The sequence below is a fragment of the Eubalaena glacialis genome, chromosome 1, assembly GCF_028564815.1.
Source record: "Eubalaena glacialis isolate mEubGla1 chromosome 1, mEubGla1.1.hap2.+ XY, whole genome shotgun sequence".
NCBI classification, from domain to species: domain Eukaryota; kingdom Metazoa; phylum Chordata; class Mammalia; order Artiodactyla; family Balaenidae; genus Eubalaena; species Eubalaena glacialis.
Genome location: NC_083716.1, coordinates 213055294 through 213074885, shown reverse-complemented (window position 1 = coordinate 213074885; position 19592 = coordinate 213055294). Strand labels below are relative to the sequence as shown.

The 19592-nt window shown below is 36.4% G+C and overlaps 1 protein-coding gene across 6 annotated transcripts in view; it reads right to left on the bottom strand.

The window, feature by feature from the left end:
- The window catches only part of MAP2 (microtubule associated protein 2), a 277893-nt gene extending 264947 nt beyond the window's left edge, over positions 1-12946 (bottom strand). For all 6 annotated transcript variants that reach the window (XM_061186957.1, XM_061186965.1, XM_061186974.1 and 3 more), the window contains exon 1: positions 12716-12946. The gene's annotated coding sequence lies outside the window, so the exon portion shown is untranslated. The remainder of the gene's footprint in view (positions 1-12715) is intronic.
- Positions 12947-19592: the final 6646 nt, after the last annotated feature.

The window sequence follows — 19592 nt, the reverse complement described above, 5'->3', positions numbered from 1 at the left end:
AGAATGCAACTATTTAAAATCAGAAATAAATATCTAACAAAAATGTTTGTAATCTTTTGCAAGAAAATCTGTTTACTTAATTTTAGACACTCATACCATTGATTTTCAATAATTGTTTACTAAAGTAATTTGTATAGTCACATAGTTCATTTCCAATATGGCCTAGAAATCAGAGGAGTTGAATTGAAATTTGTCCTTATTTCTTTGCTTTGTTTTCCAAGGCCAATGTCCTTTTAAAAATACATATTTTGCATGCACATGACATAACCCCAATAGGAGGGCATATTACTCACTGACTATAGTTCTACATGGTTTCTAACTCTTTGGGGCTATTTCAAGCCTGTATTTCTGAACTTTTTGACACTGGCATTCCTCACCCCATCTTTATCAGTGTCACCACCTCCATTCTTTGGTATTGATATTTTCTTAGCTGTTTGTGAAAATGTCTGCAACCATAGCTCCCAAACAAGTCCCTTAGTCTCTGCCTCTAAATAGGTTGATGTCTCTATGCCACACCATATGTAGAAATTCTAGACCTGCCACTACATCCTCTCAAATTTTTCTTGCTAATCTTAAAACATCACACTCCTTACCCTCCTCCCCAAGTCAAAATCCTTCACTGACTCCAATGGCCTTATGATAAAACCAAAACCCCAAGTAAGCCCAGTATTTAAGGACCTCTACAAATCCAAGACCACCTACCCATCTTACTCTTCTCCAAAAGGAATCCCCCACTGCAGGCAATATGGTTTACCTTGCTCTTTGTCACCTCAGTGTCTTTGCTTTTGTTATTATCCTACCTGGGTGCTTTCCAAACCAAGCCACTTATGCAGCCCCACTCCACATCCTGCTTCCCACATGAAATCTTTAGCTGCTTCTGCACATGGTGATATACTTCCCTCCTCCAGATTTGTATAGCACTTACAAGACATGCTATTCTTTACCATTTACCTTATTGTGCATTATATTCTTTTTAATATTAGTTTTATGTCTTGTGTCTCTAGTGAGTGGCAACTAGAGGAGAACAACATGCTGTATATTTTACATCCCATAGCATAAGCATGGTTGTACATATAGAAGAAAATCAATCACTTTCTTGTTTTTCTTAAAGCCTTTCATCAGTTCTTTGAAATAACAGTTTATATTCGATATTTAGTGATATCTCAATATTAAAAGGCCTACATTTAAATAAAATTTCAAGAATGCTATTTAGAGTTTAATATATATTTGAATTATTTGTTGGTTTGTTATTCATATATTTAATAAACTTGAGTAATTGCAAGTCTGGGAGATAGATATATCATTCTACCTAACTGTTCCACATTAAAGCAATTTACATCATATAATTAATTAATCCTAAAAACAAAACAAAGTGGAAGTCAAGAAAAGAAGCTTGAAGAAAAATCAACAGTAATTCAATTCCTCATTATAAAATAAAAATACTACTTTCTCCTAAATTATGTGATATTTTGAAAATGCCCTATAAATAATATTACATGAAAGTAAAAAAATTAATAGTTTTGTTTTCTATTGAGGAAATGCCTAGGAAAAAAGTAAACAGCCTTGAATTATGCCAAAAGTACAATCAATCAAAAGTCTGGCAAACTGTGTTTAATGCTAAGTTCAGTAGAGCATTATACTAGGTCTACAAATATTTGAAAAGTACATTTAAATATTTTAGCATAAGCAATACACATGAAGAGGTAAACTAACCATTAATCTCAAAGGTGATTCAAGATCATCATGAAATTGGATCAGCTCACTTACTAAATTTCAGGACATTTAGGCCATTACCTGTGAAAAGCAAAATATGTGTAACTCCGTTACTTAATTCATTTATAAATTTCAGTACCATATTGGTTGTTGCTTGGCACCTGGCCTTGTTTATAACTAAAGCTGCTGTGGGGAAATAGCCAAAGAACACATTCATATTGACACTGGAGTGATTTTTGTGACTACTTTCCTCAAACATGGATTTATAATTTTCTGTTTAGATTTTTTTAAAAACTTAGTTTCAGGTACAAAAAAGCTGCAGGGGTTTAAATCACTTATATATGTAATTCTCCAATATCTCAAGAAAATGACACAATTTGGGTTACCCATGTTTAGAGCATTTTATATCAACAAAAATCTAATCTTATCTCTATCATTGATTTCTAATTTTCTAAATGATTTCTCTCTTGTGATTTAATGCATTAGTGATGTTAACAAATATATCTACAGAGATTTAGAAGACATAATTAATCTTTGAAAGCTCTTATGAGATTCTCAAAAAAAATTTTGCTTCTACTACCTTAAAAATTAGAACGTACTGCCAATTAAATAAAAGTCAACCCCCTTATCATGGTCAAGAGAACCTTGTGGCCTGCTATCTGCCTTCTACCCTGATTTCCTGTCCCATCACCCTCTACCACGTTCATCAGACTCCAGGGCCACTGGCTTTGTATTTGTTTCTCAAATATTCCAGGCTTCTTCCTGCTTTAAGGCTATTGTTTTCTCTGTTCCCTCTGCTTGAAAACTTTTCCCCCAGATATTCATATGCCTGGCTACTTCTCATTACTCATGTCTCCAAGAACAGCCTATGCCATCCCAGACTAGCTCTATTATGTGTTCCTGTTTTCTATTTCTTGCAGCATTTTTTTTGTGTCTGAAATTTGGTTTACATGTTAATTTCTGTCTCCCACTACTAGAATATTATCTCCATGAGGGCAGGAATTTGTGTGGTTTGTCCCAATATCCTATATATTCAAAAAAGTTCCCGCTGTATATTCGGGATCTAATAACCATTTGGTAAATAAATAAATGATTTATGGACCATGATATTAGAAGTACTTAGGGCACACCAGCGTGATATTTAAGTGGAAGAAAAACAAAGAGTATCTATTTGTCCTGTAGTGTTTACGTTTAAATGTTAAAATTTTGTGACCATGAATTTTTGTCTTTTATAAATTTTCTCCTATTTAAAAATTTAAAAATCTGCAAGACAAAAACTATGTTTCTTTGTTTTTTTAACTTTCTGTTTCATCCAAAAGAATACCTGTGCAACATTTTTCACATTTCAGAGAGTTTGGCAGTTTAAGAAAGATAATAGGGTATCATTTTTCAAGTATGGAGATTAATAATATCCCTGTTGCACACACTAACTTTTCATGAGCAATTATACAAATATGTATTGTCTGTAAAATACCACGTATAGATTATTCATAATACAAAAGTTAAAATTAAAAAACTAATTATTCCCAAGAACATCATTTAGTAAAAAATATTATTATTATTTTTAACATCTTTATTGGGGTATAATTGCTTTACAATGGTGTATTAGTTTCTGCTCTATAACAAAGTGAATCAGCTGTACATATACATATATCCCCATATCTCCTCCCTCTTGTGTCTCCCTCCCATCCTCCCTATCCCACCCCTCTAGGTGGTCACAAAGCACCAAGCTGATCTCCCTGTGCTATGCAGCTGCTTCCCACTAGCTATCTATTTTACATTTGGTAGTGTATATATGCCCATGCCACTCTCTCACTTCATCCCAGCTTACCCTTCCTCCTCCCTGTGTCCTCAAGTCCATTCTCTACGGCTGCGTCTTTATTCCTGTCCTGCCCCTAGGTTCTTCAGAACCATTTTTTTTTTTTTTTTTTAGATTCCATATATATGTGTTAGCATATGGTATTTGTTTTTCTCTTTCTGACTTACTTCACTCTGTATGACAGACTCTAGGTCCATCCACCTCACTACAAATAACTCAATTTTTACTCTTTATGGATCATTTAGATTTTCAGACTATCAAATTCAATAAACCACATCTAAGAAGAAAAGCATAAAATATCTTATTTTAAAAGATTTGCCTTCATAGGTATACATTCGTGATGTGCAATTAAGATGGCTTTTTCCTATATTTATGGCTCAAAATAAAGATACTTCAGGAGAAGCCAAGATGTATAGCCCATCCTTTCTCAAATGTTCATGGTAAATATTTTAAGGAATTGTTCCAGCTACTCAGTGATAAAACGGTAACTCCAATTCTGATTAATGACTAAATACATTCATTTAGAGAATTAGGACATACTATATGACATTCTTTAACAGAAGGATGACATTAGAATTCCTTCACTCCCTAGATAGTGGTATACAGTTTCAGTTTTCAGTGACTAGGAGTATACTTCTCTTTAAATATTTAAGCATGCTTTCTGCTTAATTTCTTTCCTCCAAGATGCTCTTCATGCCTTTCATATATTTGTCAGCTTAAGACTCTATAATGCCTAAGCAGTGTGGGTACGGGTGAAGCTCTACTGAACACAGTAACCATGGAAACAACTAATTCTTATTTAATTTGCTGTCTCCTTGGATGAAGCAAAGAAACAAGAGGACTGGAACACTGGAGGCAGAGAAACAGGAAGACATACGAGAGTAGAAAAGTTAAGAGGGAAACAGACACAGACACAGAGGCCACAGCCTTTCTAGCTCACTTCCTTTTAGCTAAAAATGTTAAAGTTGCAGAGACACAAAAGGAAAGCTATTTTTGAGAAAATTTCATAGTGTTATAGGTCATAAAAAAGTTTCAACCTGGCTATTTTTGTTGGATTCCCCTTGAACACAGAGCCAAGTTTAAACACAAACTCAATCAATCTGGAGGCATCAGTATGGATAGTTCAAGTTCAGAGGAAAGCTCCTTGGCTTTTTAAGTACCTTGAGTCTGGGCACACAACCCCAGAGAGTTTAAACTTCTGTCCTAAGAGATCCAAACCACAAGAATGAACCTGGTGCAGCAGCCTTGTCAGTGTTTCCTGGACCGGGTTTAGTCTCACCACGTTCAGCAGTGGAGCTGGCATGGAGCTGGTTGGAATGGCCTGAGTCTCTCCCTCTTTTATATTCATGTGAAAGTCACAGTTGAGTCACAAAGTGGGGCAGGTATGACTGCCAGATCACCCCACCCTTAGGTCAGAGAACAAAAATATAACCAGAATTGGAAGCAGAGAGTCCTAGTGAGATGGTTCTTTACTGGCATCCCCTTACCAGGCTGAGTTTGACCTGAATAACTAAATCTTAGGCCCGGTTCCACTACTCAGAACCTCAGGAAAGTCACTTAACCACTCCCTGTCCCAGTTTACTTATATGTACATCAGAGGTTCACACCATTTGCTCCTAAGGGTCCCTCTTCCTCTCCAAACATCTAAGTCATATATAATTAGCAAGTCTTAAGAACTGATGTCCCTTCTGTCACAGGGCAGAGGCACAGAAGAATAGACTTTGTTTCCAGATGTATAAGCACACAGTCCTTCTAGGCCACCAATTATTAGGGTTACAAAAAGCTACTGTTACACGGACTATAAATATATTAGGAAGGAAAAGGAAAAGATTTCATTAATAAGTTTACTCATTTCAATATCAGTTTTTTTATGGAAAACTTTGGATACTTATCATAAAACTTGATGGTAGTCTTTGGGAAGAGGCTGAAATAGGGCAGTGAGACTGTCCAAGATTGTACCAAGTTGTCATAATTTACAATCTTGATATGGACCACCCTCACTTAATGTGGTATTTTTCAAAATAAAACAAAAAACCCCCAAATCATGGAACTAGTGATTGGTCTGAAAGTGATAAGAACTTAAAAAAAACCCCACTAAACCTCAATTTCACCAAAGACCACTTAATGGTCTATAATAATTTTCATCATGTAATCTATGAATGAGGCAAGCTTTAGTTTGAGGCACAATGGCCAAACCCATTAAAATAAACCCTAGATCATACTCACTTGGTTGTTTTATAAGAGATTTAGCTTCCAATAGGATGCTCAGTGCTTTCTTAATGCTTTCTTAGCAGCAAAATTTCTAAAGTTCCATCAATCCTGGCTTCTGCTGTTTAAATGAAGATAAACTGCATTTTCCATGCAATAGCAGTGCCACCTGCACTTCTTAAAAGATAAATTTAAGGGACCAGTATTTCAATTCAGGACATTTGATCAACATGGAGATGCTCTGATTTTGAGCACAAGACTTAGCTGTATCATTTGATTTTAATAATGGGCAGTGAAATTTGGACTATATCTCTCCAAACAGAAAAATATAGTAATTGTTTGAAATTCATCTGATTTGATTTCGTTAATGAATAATTATGTCATTGTTTTTCCTATAAAATTGTATTTAATACAAAATATTCTCATCAAAGTATAATTTTAAATTTTCTATAAATCAACTGATTATATAACAATTTATCTCAACTATAGAAAATGGCATAAACATAAGGCTAACTCTGTGATTATTACACACATACACACCCACACACACACACATACACACACACACACACAAATACCACCATGCTAGCCCTTTGTGAAACACAAGGTAGACACATTTGGTGGACTAATAAGTTGTTACAGGCGTTATGACTCCATATTCTTGTCCACTGAGCAAAGAAATTGTATGCTACAGATTGCAGATTTTTGTTTGAACAATATAAGTATGTGTAGTAAATTACAGAATCAGATCTTTTCCTCGCTATATTAGATGACATTAACATAAAAAGAATGCATAACTGAATCCTAAAAACTTTTTTTTTGCTTGTTTGTTTTCAAAGTGGGCCAAAGGAATGTGGTCTCATAAACACCAGAAAAACAGGCAGCATATTGTTTAAAATATTGTTCTGCTCAAAAATGTATACTCTAAAGGAAAGACTAAATTACAATTTTGAGAGGCACAATACCCAAATAAAATAATACAGTTTCAAAGCTGAGCATTATTTAATTGTGCTGCTTTCTAGCCAATAAAATTAGAAAACATTTTCTCATACCAATTTATTATATAATTTCACTGCTGTCCATTAACAACATAATACAGTATGTTGCAATTTTTACAATACAACATGGCCAACTATAAATCCATTAATACCTAAAGTAATGTGATATAAAGGGTTCATATTGGCATGATTATTCTATCTCAAACTAAAAGAGCTTGTTTGTATATTTACTTATAAGTTAGCTTTAAATATAAGGGAGCTAGATATTTAAGCAATGAAATATACTCATGGATATTCAAGTACTGTGTTTTATGATCATTTTGAGATGGATTCAAGATGGCTAATGCTGATGCTGTACAAAGCAATGTAAGTAGGAATATTTCATTTAAAATTAAATTAATGTAGTTCAACTTAGGTGAACATCAGTGTAGTTAGCTAGCATAAAACGAAGACAGTGGACTGCCTGACACATAATGACTTTACCAATCAATTCAATTTTAAAAAACAGTCAAACCATTTTATTTGATGTCAGGTGAATAAAATAACAAAATACAGTTGGCTAATCAAATTTTTCATTTTGAAAGCAGTAAGTTGTACAGGTGTACCATATTTTTCTTTTTTTAACTAATTTGAAGAAGGCTGGAAAGGACACAATTGGGATAAGCAATTGTCTGTAAGATAAGGGAGTCTGAGTCAACTTGGGTACAAATAATGGGAAGAAACAAGGTAGTAACTTTTCTTCCTGGTTCAGAAAGGCCTTCTAGAGGAAGGAAGCACGATCAAAGACTGGTATACAAGGAAAAGATTGTTCAATGCTAGAAAATATAAAAGTCAAGATCAAAGAAGGGGCCAAGATAGGGATGGAGCCCTGAGAAGGAGGAGAAATTGGCATAAAACTGCATGTTAAATGAGAAATATAGATATGATAGAAAATAAACTGCAAGAAAAATAGCAGGCTATATTTGCATTTTCTAATGATCAGTGACTTTTTTTTTGCCAATACAAATTGAAAGGAAGGAGCAAAGGAAGAAAAGGAGAAAGGAAGGAAGGGAAAGACAGTGAGGGAGAAGAAAGGAAGAAAAGAAGAAAGCAGGAGGAAAGTCAAGCTGTGTGATCTTAGTTAAATTATTTTCTCTAAAAGGCCTATTAACATAACAAAAAGCAAAACATAAGAGTTGTCCCCTCTGGTGTATATTAATGAAAAACAAATTGTTTAAAACTTTCTTTAAAATCCACAATATAAATTTAACAACTGACTGAAAAAGGAAATCCTGAGCTCTGTCTTAACTTCCACAGAATTTCACTAAAACGTCTATGCAAAACGTATCACAGTTAAAAAGTATCACCACTCAAAGAGTTTACCTCTCTTGAACAGGAAAGACTAAGTTCAAAGATTACATTCACAGTGTTTCTCATAAAAAGTCAACTAATTGTGTTCATATTGTTTTAAAATTTTTAATTCACTATAGAATTGCTTCCAATAAGCACCCTGTATAAATTTTACAAGAAAACACCTATGGCCTTAGTTCAAAGTAATGACAGGGGAGGGATTCAAAGAAAATATTATGTTGAGGTAGAAAAACAAAACAGATTTTTTCCCTCTTCACCCACTTAGACAAAGGCTCATCTCCAGCCTAAAGGGAATGTAGCTGAGAATTTGCTTTCGCTCCTCATCTCCCTCTACCCGCACCTACTCACCCAAACTTTCTCACAGACCCTCTCCCATGATTTTGGCCCTTCGTGTGCCACTTCTTACTTTGTAGTTCTTTAACTACTTTGGTGCCTGGAATCAATTCCTGGGACTGATAATTTCTTGAGACACCAAAAGTTGCTTAGAATAATCTGAATTGAGATTTTCATGTGCTGTCCAGCATTTAATGATCTGACCTTCTACAGCTGATTCAGCTGACTGGCTGAAGCCTTTGGGATACTTAGTACTTCCACTGTGTGTCAGAGATGTTATATTTACAATTCCCTAGTTTATATATACAAATATTTATATAATTATATAGAGAGAATACATATATGGAAAAAGAAGGATATACAGGGTGTACATTAGGACATTTACATAACTGATACATAAAAGCTTGTCTTTGAGGTGTTGGGACATTACCCTGCCCAAGTGCAGTCCCTCGCACTTATGTATCATATCTGAAACACAATAGCTGCTCATTTAAATGTTACTTCTTAGTTATTCCCCATTACAAAAGAAACAAATCCCTCTAACTTTATTTGTAAGTTTCTTTTTTTTTTTTTATATATCTTTATTGGAGTATAATTGCTTTACATTGTTGTATAAGTTTCTTAAAGCCAGGAGCCCTGTAGTATTTTTTGTGTCTCTATACATAGTCCCCAGTACAATATTCTGCATCCAGTAAGAAACTTAAGAGATACCTAATAAATTAAATAAATAAATAAATCAGAATAAATACTCTCCTAAATGAAAAGTAAAGGCTAAATTTGTATTGAGAGTAACAGTATTGAAGACAAAATGCCTCGAGAAGACTAACATTCAAATATGAGATTTAAAAGAATGGAATGAATAGAGAGGGAAAAAAATCAGTGAAATGATCAAAATACTGCTCACACATAAGAAGGTCTAGATTGAGCAGATCATCAAGGCAATGGCATTAAGAAAGGCATAGGGAGAACTAAAGTAGAAAAAGAACAGACATATCTGAGAGAATCAGATATGACTCAAAGAGCGTAACAGCATCTTTACCTGATGTTTCAGAGACATAAGAGTTTATGACTGTTCCAGAATGTTATCTTTGGATAACTTTTACTAATGCATTACTAATAACTTACCTAAATGACTACTTTTAGCATTAAGGGATATGGTATTGACCTGGGGGTGGTGTTATCATCCACTGTAACCGTTATTTCAGATTCTTTATCTTAATCTGTCAAGAGGAAATTACGCATTGAAAGGAATTCATTAACCAAAGTGATCAACTTGAATACTAAAATCTCCAAGTTGGTTTCATATGGTCAGTCTTATGGGGACATCAATGAATATTTTAAGTATCCACATATTGTCATGTATACATCTAAGCAAACATTGTAACTATTTCATTTTAAAGTCCAACAGTGCAACTCCATTTTTCAAAAGCATAACAATCCAGTCTGTTATCTAGTTGCTAGTAAAATTCCACAAAAAAATGGGTGTCATAAGAAAACATGCAAAAATACACCAACAAGCATTTTTCTTCCTTCTCCCTTCTGATGTTTAGAAAATTTGCAAATCGATTTAAGCCAAAAGTGGTAAAGGAATGAAATTATTCCTTCGGGTATGCTGTGCCAAGTTTCATTTCTGGTTGCATACTTATGACCAAGTTCAAGATCCTTGAAAAGAAATCCATAAAAGAGAAAATATCCCTTTAATCTCAGCAGAGCAACACAGTAGAGGCTGCTATGGGAGGAGAAAGGCTTCTGCCTTGAGATGGGTGTGCTCCTGGTGTTTGGTTTCCACTGAGAGGATGCCTGCTCTCTCAATGAATCTGAAGTAGCTAGTAGGATGAGGTAATGGCTGTGCCGGTTTCACTGGGTCATGCTCTCTCAGCACATTTTTTCTCCTTTTCCTCCCTGAGAAGGTGCTGTAAACAAGTCATCCTGGGAGAGTTGCTACAGAGAATTAACAAATCCTAAATTTGAAATTCCTGAGAACACTGGCTCTACTTTTGATAGTCTAGACATAACTAGAAGCTGAAAGCAGCATTGACAGAGTCACAAAGAAACAGGTTACTTGATGGGGGCGAGGGAAATGAAAAGAGGAGGGAAGCAAAGAAAATGAAAATTCATGTATTTAAAATTTTTTTTTTTTTTAAAAAGGAAGCTCAATTTTTAAATTGCTTAGATCTCCAGATGTATGTTAAGCAAATTTCTGCTTATGGGTAAAATAAAAACAACAACAAAAAGAATTTTGGAAATTAAATAACATTATAGCATATTGTGAAATACTAAAATTAAATAAAGCACGGACAGATAAACTGCATGTACCACTGATCCTAAAGGCACAATAGCTCTATCACATGCAAATCGTGATTCCAGATGTAAACCTACGATAACCAGATAAAATTACCAGGAAAGCAACGTAAAATCAGACACACAGGCATGCACAGGCATATGGTGGTACACACCACATACATACACACGCAAATATAACACTTTTTAGTGAAAGACAAAAACGCCTTTCACTTTTCCTTGAGAAGGAAATGCTTTTGTGCATGAAGAGGGGGTGACTGAAATGCCCATGATTTTTTACAGATTCATAAAGATTTCTACCAAAATATGTAGACACCAATTGCCCAGTTAAATGGGTGTTTTGAGTCACATTCAAGTGAAAGGCTATAATCTTCCTCCTGGGCATTCTCAAGAGCTTTTATTTATTTAATCTATTTTCATTGCCAAAAAAATTATAATTGCCCACAGTGAAATGACAGGGTTACAGAGCTATGCTTTATACTAGGCTGGTACCTGCAGCTCAAGCATGGGACATTTTGCATAATGTGGCTCACATAAAAGGCTTTGTTCTCCATCGCCTCACTGAGGCTGCAAACCTCAATTTCAGTTAGCAGTCGTCTCCTCTCCCAGACCGATCATTTTAAAATAACTTATATTTTTAACATTTAAGTTAGCACCTTACCGATATTCTTTAATCCTTTCGCCTCACATCCAAAATTATATACCACCCAACAACATATATTTATTTGTTTTGCTCTACAAATTTCATTCACACCATAATCCCAAACCTTCAAGGATAAATATTTAAAGATTCGTCTTTAAGTATCCACTCCCTTTTGCAACATTAGGTATATAGTGTATTATATATGCAAATGTGTTTATGTGTGTGTGTGTATGTGGTGTGTACCACCATACCTCTGTGCATGCTTGTGCGTGTGAGCGCATTTAAACAAAAACCCTTCACATCGAGTCAGTTTTAAAGGGTCTATGTGCTGGAAGCATTATGCTAAGGGCTTACAGCTGATGGCACACAGCAATTGTTACAAACGGGCTTGTTGCTAATAAAGCTTTTTTTATTTTCTGACAAAATCCTGAAACCCTGATGCTAGGCAGTAATAACATCCATTTCCAGTTTTCGAGGATTTTTTTTTCTGAACCCATCCGTTTTACTACCCCCTCCCCCCTACACACACCCAAACACACACAGGAGCCCCACTCCTGGCTCCTCTCACACACTCCTTTAAATTTCCATCCTTAAACAAAAGACGAGGTTGGGGAAGGAAGGCATCCAGCACTGCAGCCCCCAAAGCACCTTTTAAGAAGAAAGAGAAAATAGATGCACTGTATATGCTGCTTCCCACCCCCATCGTTTAAAAAGAGACTACGTGGACGCTCAGGCTCACCCAGACTCATTTTTTCGTGTCCCGCCCTCCAACAAGACCAGACATTAATTTTTCATTTTCCTAAAATTATAAATATTCATCAATCTTGCTCTTCCAAGCTGTTTCTGGGAGAATTACAGGGAAAATGATGTCAAATTGACAAGGCTTCTCTAACTTACTCATTCGTCAGTGTGCAGTTCTCTGCAGTTAGATGGACAAAACAAACAAACAAAAAACAAACAAACAAAAAACCCAGAAAACAAAAAACCTCTATCTCGAAATTCTTTTACAAGGATATCTCTCAAGACAGATATCCTAACCCGACGTAAATTCCCGGGCGTTTCAAAGTGGTACTTACCGAGGTCACACACCCTTCTACAAATCTAGAGCCCAGGTAGCAGCCCTGGTCCCCTGCTGCGTAGTAGTGACACCTAGAGAGGCCGGGCCTGAAGCTTCCGCCAGCTGGAAGACTGGACAGCTCGGCCAACCTGTGCCTGCTTCCAAGGCACAGAGGACGAGACAACCCCTCCCCATTCCCATTCCTTTCCTGGGCTCCTTCTCCTCCCTCTACGCGGTGCGCGAGGCAGGAGAAAGAGAAGCACCCTATACAGAGGTGGGGACGGCTCTCTTACCTGGGCGCAGAAACTGGATGCACCCGCGGTCGTCGCTGCCACCGTTCAGGGACCTGAGGACCTAATGTCCTCCGGAGAAGGAGCAGAGCGGGGGACGGGGCAGGGGAAGAAGGAGAAAGAAAAGAAAGAAGCGGAGGGGAAGAAAAGAAAGAGAGGAGGAGGAGGAGGAGGATGCTGTCGCCGCGGCGCCCGAGAGCCCGCGCAGCCGGAGCGCCCGGCCCAGTCTGAGCGTCGCCCTGGCCGCCGGCTTCCCGCGCGGCCGCCCCGCCCTCTGCAGGCCCCGCCTCCCTCCCCCCACAAGCCCCGCCCGATCGGCGGCCGGGGCGGCGGCGGGGGAGGGGTGGGGGAGGGGCGGGGGCGGGCACAGCCGCAGTGTCCCGGAGGGGAGCGCGACCGCCCCGCCTTTCGCCGCTGCCAGGCAGCCGCCAGGCGGGAACCGCGCGGGTGGCAGCCTCAGCGCGCTGGCCAAACCCGGGCCACTTTGGGCCTGGGACCATGGGGCCCTCTTTAGAGAATCCCTCCACCCTCACCTCCCACCTCCGCCACCAGAAGCCGTGTGAGACCAGCATCCTCGGGACAGAGGGACCCAGCGAACCTTCTTTTCTGACGTCCTTGGTAAACTCAGGGGAGTGTCAGCTTTAGTCTCTCAAGGAGGAGTTCCCCCATAGACGCCCCTCCTGTCCCTGCTCCATCTCTGTGAGATGGGGGTTCCGGTTACCCCTCAGTGGCGAGGGCTCACTGGCCTTGCCTCCGCAAACCTCCGGACAGTTGCTTCCAGAAAAGACAGGAAAATTGGGACGAGCATGAGGACAGAGCACAACGCTTGTCAATACTAAAGGAACAATGGTTGAGGGTTTAGAGAATTATTGGACCTCTTCCGTCACTAATCAGATTTGTTCATTCATTTATTCGTTCAACAAATGTGTATTAAATCTGCTATATGTCAGGCACTGTTCTAGGCACTAGGGAAACATCAGTGAATAAAACAGGACGCCCCTCCCCCAAAAAAATCCCTGCCTTCTTGGATATTACATTCTAGATACCCAGGTGTATGATCCAGAGTCAATTCATTTCATCTAAATCTCATGTATGATTGTGTCAAATGAGGATTAAAAAATGTCATCCCTACCCCTATGGCATATTTAATATGAAGATATAATTAGATAATGAATAAGAAGAGTCTGTGAAGAATATGAAGCACAGAAAACGTTGACCTTGAAATGTCACCATTTAAAAGAATTACCTCTTAAATACTTTTGAAAGAGATGTGCCCAACTGAGAAAACAGATGATTGTTTACCATGGAATCTTCATAATCATAGAACATCACTTCATTGTAAGTAAGACAGGTAAGATGCAACTTAGAATTGTTTCAAGCTCTATATGGAGTACTAACAAGGTGTTTTTAAGGTTACCAAGATAATGGGGTATGGTCTGTGCAGTTTCAACAGTAGCTATAATTTGGTTTTGTCACTTAAATTATCCATAGAATCATAAAACCATAGAACATTAGAGTTGATTTCTCAGACATTTGGTCCAATTCCCTCAATTTTCAGATTGAAAAAGAGACCTAATGATGGGACACTGTAAAGATTAGAAACCATAACAGAACAAAGTCTGAAACCCTGGTCTCCAAAATCATACCCCACGCTCTGAGTATTGTTTCCCTCTGTCCAGTTTCATCCCACATCCCAGTGCTCGAAGTGAGATTGGAAGTATCAGGGCATACCAAGTAACAGAGAGGTTGGAGGATTTAGGGCTCCTCCTCAGAAAGTGACCCGATTGAGAAGAAGGAGGTCTTAGGGGACTATGAAATGATATGGTTGGAAAGAAGGAGTAAGAATCCTGCTAGAGTGTTAGCAGTTGACATTCTTGACCTGGCACACAGCTACAGATGCTCATCGAGAGTATATCTTCAATCCTGTATAGTCCTATTATTGAGTATTTCTCAGTTCCTATTAGTTCTGTGCTATTTGACACAACAATAAAGTTCTAAGGTGGTGTTGCTCTTTCTGCCTTCCTTCACTTCAGGTAGAACTCCCCTGGGTCTGCATCAACTCTGAGTTTAAAGTAAAAAGATACTGTGTTCCAGCATTGAACACAATCCTGCCCAACCTCATTGTCTGCAAACCAAAATATTTCTTTGATTACTTTAGTTTTACTGTTAGTCTTGAAGTCAGGTATTGTCAGGTCCTACAGTCTTACTCTTCTTTTTCAAAATTCTTTTGAATCATCTAGTACTTTGCATTTTTACATAAGTTTTGGGGCCTTGTCAATTTCTATTAAAATAATACTGTTTTTAATTGGAATTGTGGTGAACTTATAGGTCAATTTTGGCAGAATTGCCATCTTAATAATATTGTCTTCTAATCCATGAGCATGGTATAGATCTTGATTTATTTAAGTCTTCTTGAGGTTGTTGGTTTTTTTAAAATTATTATTAACAGGTTTTATTTCTCAGAGCAGTTTTACATTTCAAAAAAAAAAAAAAATTGAACAGCAAGTACAGAGTTCCCATTACAGGGATCCCCTGCTTTCTAAAAGTTCGCTTTATGCCACTTCTCTTTTACAGAAGACCTACATTAGTACGTGTTTTCACTAACTAAAAGAAATCAAAAAGGATTTTTGCTTTTACAAAAAAAAAAAAAAAAAGCGCGAAAATAGCATTCAATGTTTGTTTTGCAGCCAGCCGTTATAGAGGCAGACACACCAGAGAAGTGAGAGTGACACCGCCCAACTCCATCAAGCCCCCATAGCTTTGAACTGTGTCTATGAGCATCTGTGCATCCATTAGCAAGCCGTGTCCTAAGGTAATTTCTTCTTCACTTTATGCCGTTCAGCTTACAAAAGGTCTTATAGAAACATTGTACTTTCGGTTAGCAGGGGAACATGTGTCTTTCACAGAGCAAAAATTTTTAATTTTAATGAAGTCCAACTTATCAATTTTTCTTTCATGAATCATGCTTTTAGTGTCATATTTAAAAACTCATTGTCAAACCCAAGATTTCTAGGATTTTCTCCTACATTATCTTACAAAGTTTAAGAACTTGTGTTTTACATTTAGCTCTTAGTCCATTCAGTCCGCTATAATAAAAATACTATAAACTGGGTGGCTTATAAACAACACTTATTTCTCAGTTCTGGAGGCTGGGAAGTCCAAGAGCATGGTGCCAGCAGATTCAGTGTCTGGTGAGGGCCCATATCCTCATGAACAGAACCTTCTTTGGTGTCCTCACATGGTTAAAGGGGCAAGGGAGCTTTCTAGGGCCTCTTTTATAAAAGCACCAATCCCATTCATGAGGACTCCACCCTCATGACCTAAGCACCTCCCCAAACCCCACCTCCCAGTACCATCACATTGGGCATTAGGTTTCAGTGTATGAATTTTGGGGGGGATACAAATATTCAGCTTATAGCAAGGTCTATGATTCATTTTGAGTTAATTATTGTAAGGGGTGCAAGGTCTGTGTCTAGATTCATTTTTTGCATGTGGATGTCCAGTTGTTCTAGCAACCTTTGTTGAAAAGATTATATTTTCTCCATTGATTTGCCTTTACTTCTTCATCAAAGATCAGTTGAATATATTTGTGTGAGTCTATTTTTGGGCTCTCTGTTGTGTTGCATTGGTCTATTTGCTCCTTCACCAATACTATCCTGTCTTGATTACTGTAGCTTTATAATAAGCCTTGATGTCAGGTAATATCAGCCCTCCAACTTTGTTCTTCAAACTTATATTGGCTGTTCTGGGTCTCTTTCCTTTTCATATAAACTTTTGGATAACCTGTCCATATGCACAAAGTAACTTGCTAGGATTTTGCTTGTGATTGCATTGAATCTATAGATCAAGTTGGTAAGAACTGATATCTTGACAATATTGAATCTTCCTACTCATTTATTTATATCTTCTTTGATTTTCTTAATGAGAGTTTTTTTAGTTTTTCTTATACAGATCTTACACATAATTTGCTAGATTTATACCTAAGTATTTTATTTTCTTGGTACTAATGTGAATGATACTATGTTTTTAATTTCAAATGTAAATTGGTCATTGCTGTATATAAGAAAGAAATTGACTTTTGTATGTTAACCATGTATCCTGCAACCTAGTTATAAACTCTTATTAGTTCCAGGCAAATTTTTTTAGTCCATCCTTTGGAATTTTCTACATATACAAAGAGTTTTACACCTGCAAACAAAGAGTTTTATTTCTGCTGTCCTAATCTGTATACCTTTTATTTGCTTTTATTGTCTTATTGCATGAACTAGGCCTTCCAGTATGATGTTGAACAGGAGAGGTGAGAGGGGACAATTTTACCTTGTTCCCAGTCTTAGGGGGAAAGCATCCAATTTCTCACCATTAAATATGATGTTAGCTGTAGGTTGTTTGTAGATGTTCATTATAAAGTTGAGGAAGTTCCCCTCTATTCTTAGTTTGCTGAGAGTTTTACTCATGAATGGGAGTTTGATTTTATCAAATGATTTTCCTACAACTATTGATAAGATCATATGACCTTTCTTTTTTATCCTCTTGATGTGAGACGTAAAATCGATTGATCTTTTAATGTTAAAACAGTATTGCATACCTGGAATAAATTCCACTTGGTCATGGTGTATAATTATTTTTATACATTGTGGGTTTAATTTGCTAATATTTTGTTGAAGAGTTTTGCATCTATGTTCATGAAAGATATTAGCTGTAGTTCTCCAGTTCTTGTAATTTCTTTGTCTGTTTTTGGTATTTAAAGTTATGCTGACCTTGTAGAATGAGTTAGGAAGTGCTCCCTCTGCTTCTACTTTGTGGAATAGATTGAATAAAAATGGTGTCATTTGTTTAAATATTTGATAGAATTCACCAGTGAAACCTTTTAAGCCTGTTGCTGTATGTTTTGGAAGATTATTAATTATTTATTCAATGTATTTAATAGATTTAAGCCTATTCAGATTGTTTCTCTTTGTGTGGGTTTTGATAGATTGTGTCTTTCGAAGAACTGGTCCATTTCATCTTTGTTATCAATATGTGAGCATAGAGTTGTTGGTAATATTCCTTTATTTCCTTCTAATGTCTGTGGGATCAGTAGTGATGGCACTCTTTCATTTCTTATAATAATTATAATAATTTATAATTTATATCTTCTCTCTTTTTCTTGATTGTAGGGCTAGGGGTTTATCAATTTTATCGAACTTTTCAAAAACCAAATTTGATTTTATTGATTTTCTGAATTATTTTCCTGTTTTCATTGATTTCTGCACTGGTTTTTATGATTAATAATAATTTTATTATTAATATATGCATTTAATGCTATAAATTTTCCTCTAAGCACTGCTTCGACTGTTTCCCACAAATTTTGATAGGTTGTATTTTCGTTTTCATTTACTTCAAAATATTTTTAAATTTCTCCCAAGGCTTTTCTTTGACCCATGAGTTATTTTGGTCTGTTGTTTAATCTACAAATATTTGGAAATTTTCCAAATGTTTTTGGAGTGATCTGTTATAAATTTCTAGTTTAATTCCATTGTAGTCTGATAGCATAATTCTTATAGTGTCTACTCTTCCAAATTTGTTAAGCTGTCTTATTGAATATTTATCTGCAGTGTTTTGTTGTGTTTGTGGACAAGTTTCACATATATGTCTTTAAAATTATCTCTAAATTACTCATGTTTCCTGAAGCTATTGTAAATGGTACTGGTTTTTTATTTTAATTTCTAAGTATACATTGCTTGTACATAGAAATACACTTAATTTTTTAGAGGAATCTTGCATTCTATGAATTTTCTAAACTTGCTTGTAAGTTCAAGAAGCTGTTTGGTACGTTTAGTAGGGTTTTCTATGTACATGATGATGTCTACAAAGAACTTTTTTTCTAAACTGTATGCCTATTTTTTTTTCTTCTTTTCTTGCTGCAATGTCTAGCTCCTCCAGTACAGTGTTAAACAGAACTGATGAGAGAGGATGTCTTTGCATTTTTTTCTGATCTTAGAGGGATAATTCACATTTTAAACTTTGCCTATCATGTTAGCTATAAATTTTTTTACTTGCGTTTTATAAGATTGAGGAAGTTCCCTTCTATTACTACTTTGCTGAGAGTTTTTATCATAAATTTGTATTTGAATATTGTTAAATGTTTTATCTCTATTGAAATAAAAAATTTTTTTTCCATTATTATCCATTATTCTAAATGTATGATGAATTACATAAATTTTTGTATGCTAAACCAATGTAGAATACTGTCATAAATCTTGATTTGTCATTATATACATATATGTTATATATATGTTAGAATAGTTTTGCAAATATATCTCACAGAAATTTTGCATCTGTGTTCAAGAGGGATATTGGTCAGTAGTTTTCTTTTTTGTAAAATCTTTGCTTATTTTAATCGGGTATTGCTGGACTTCTAAAATAATTGGTGAGGTATTTTTTTCTTTTCTCTTCATATATATTTGGAAAAATATATATATATATAATTAGTGTTATTTCTTCCTTAAATGTTTGATAAAATTTACCACTGAAGTGATATGAGTCTGAAGTTTTCTTTGTGGGAAAGTTTTTTATAACAAATTCAATTTTCTTAATAGATATAGTACTATTCAACTTTCCTGTTCTTTTTTTTTTTTTTAATAAATTTATTTATTTATTTATTTTTGGCTGCATCGGGTCTTCGTTGCTGCGTGCGGGCTTTCTCTAGCTGTGGCAAGCGGGGGCTATTCGTTGCGCTGCACAGGCTTCTCATTGCAGTGGCTTTTCTTGTTGTGGAGCATGGGCTCTAGGTGCACCGGCTTCAGTAGTTGTGACACACAGGCTGAGTAGTTGTGGCTCACGGGCTCTAGAGCACAAGCTCAGTAGTTGTAGCACAAGGGCTTCGTTGCTCTGCAGCATG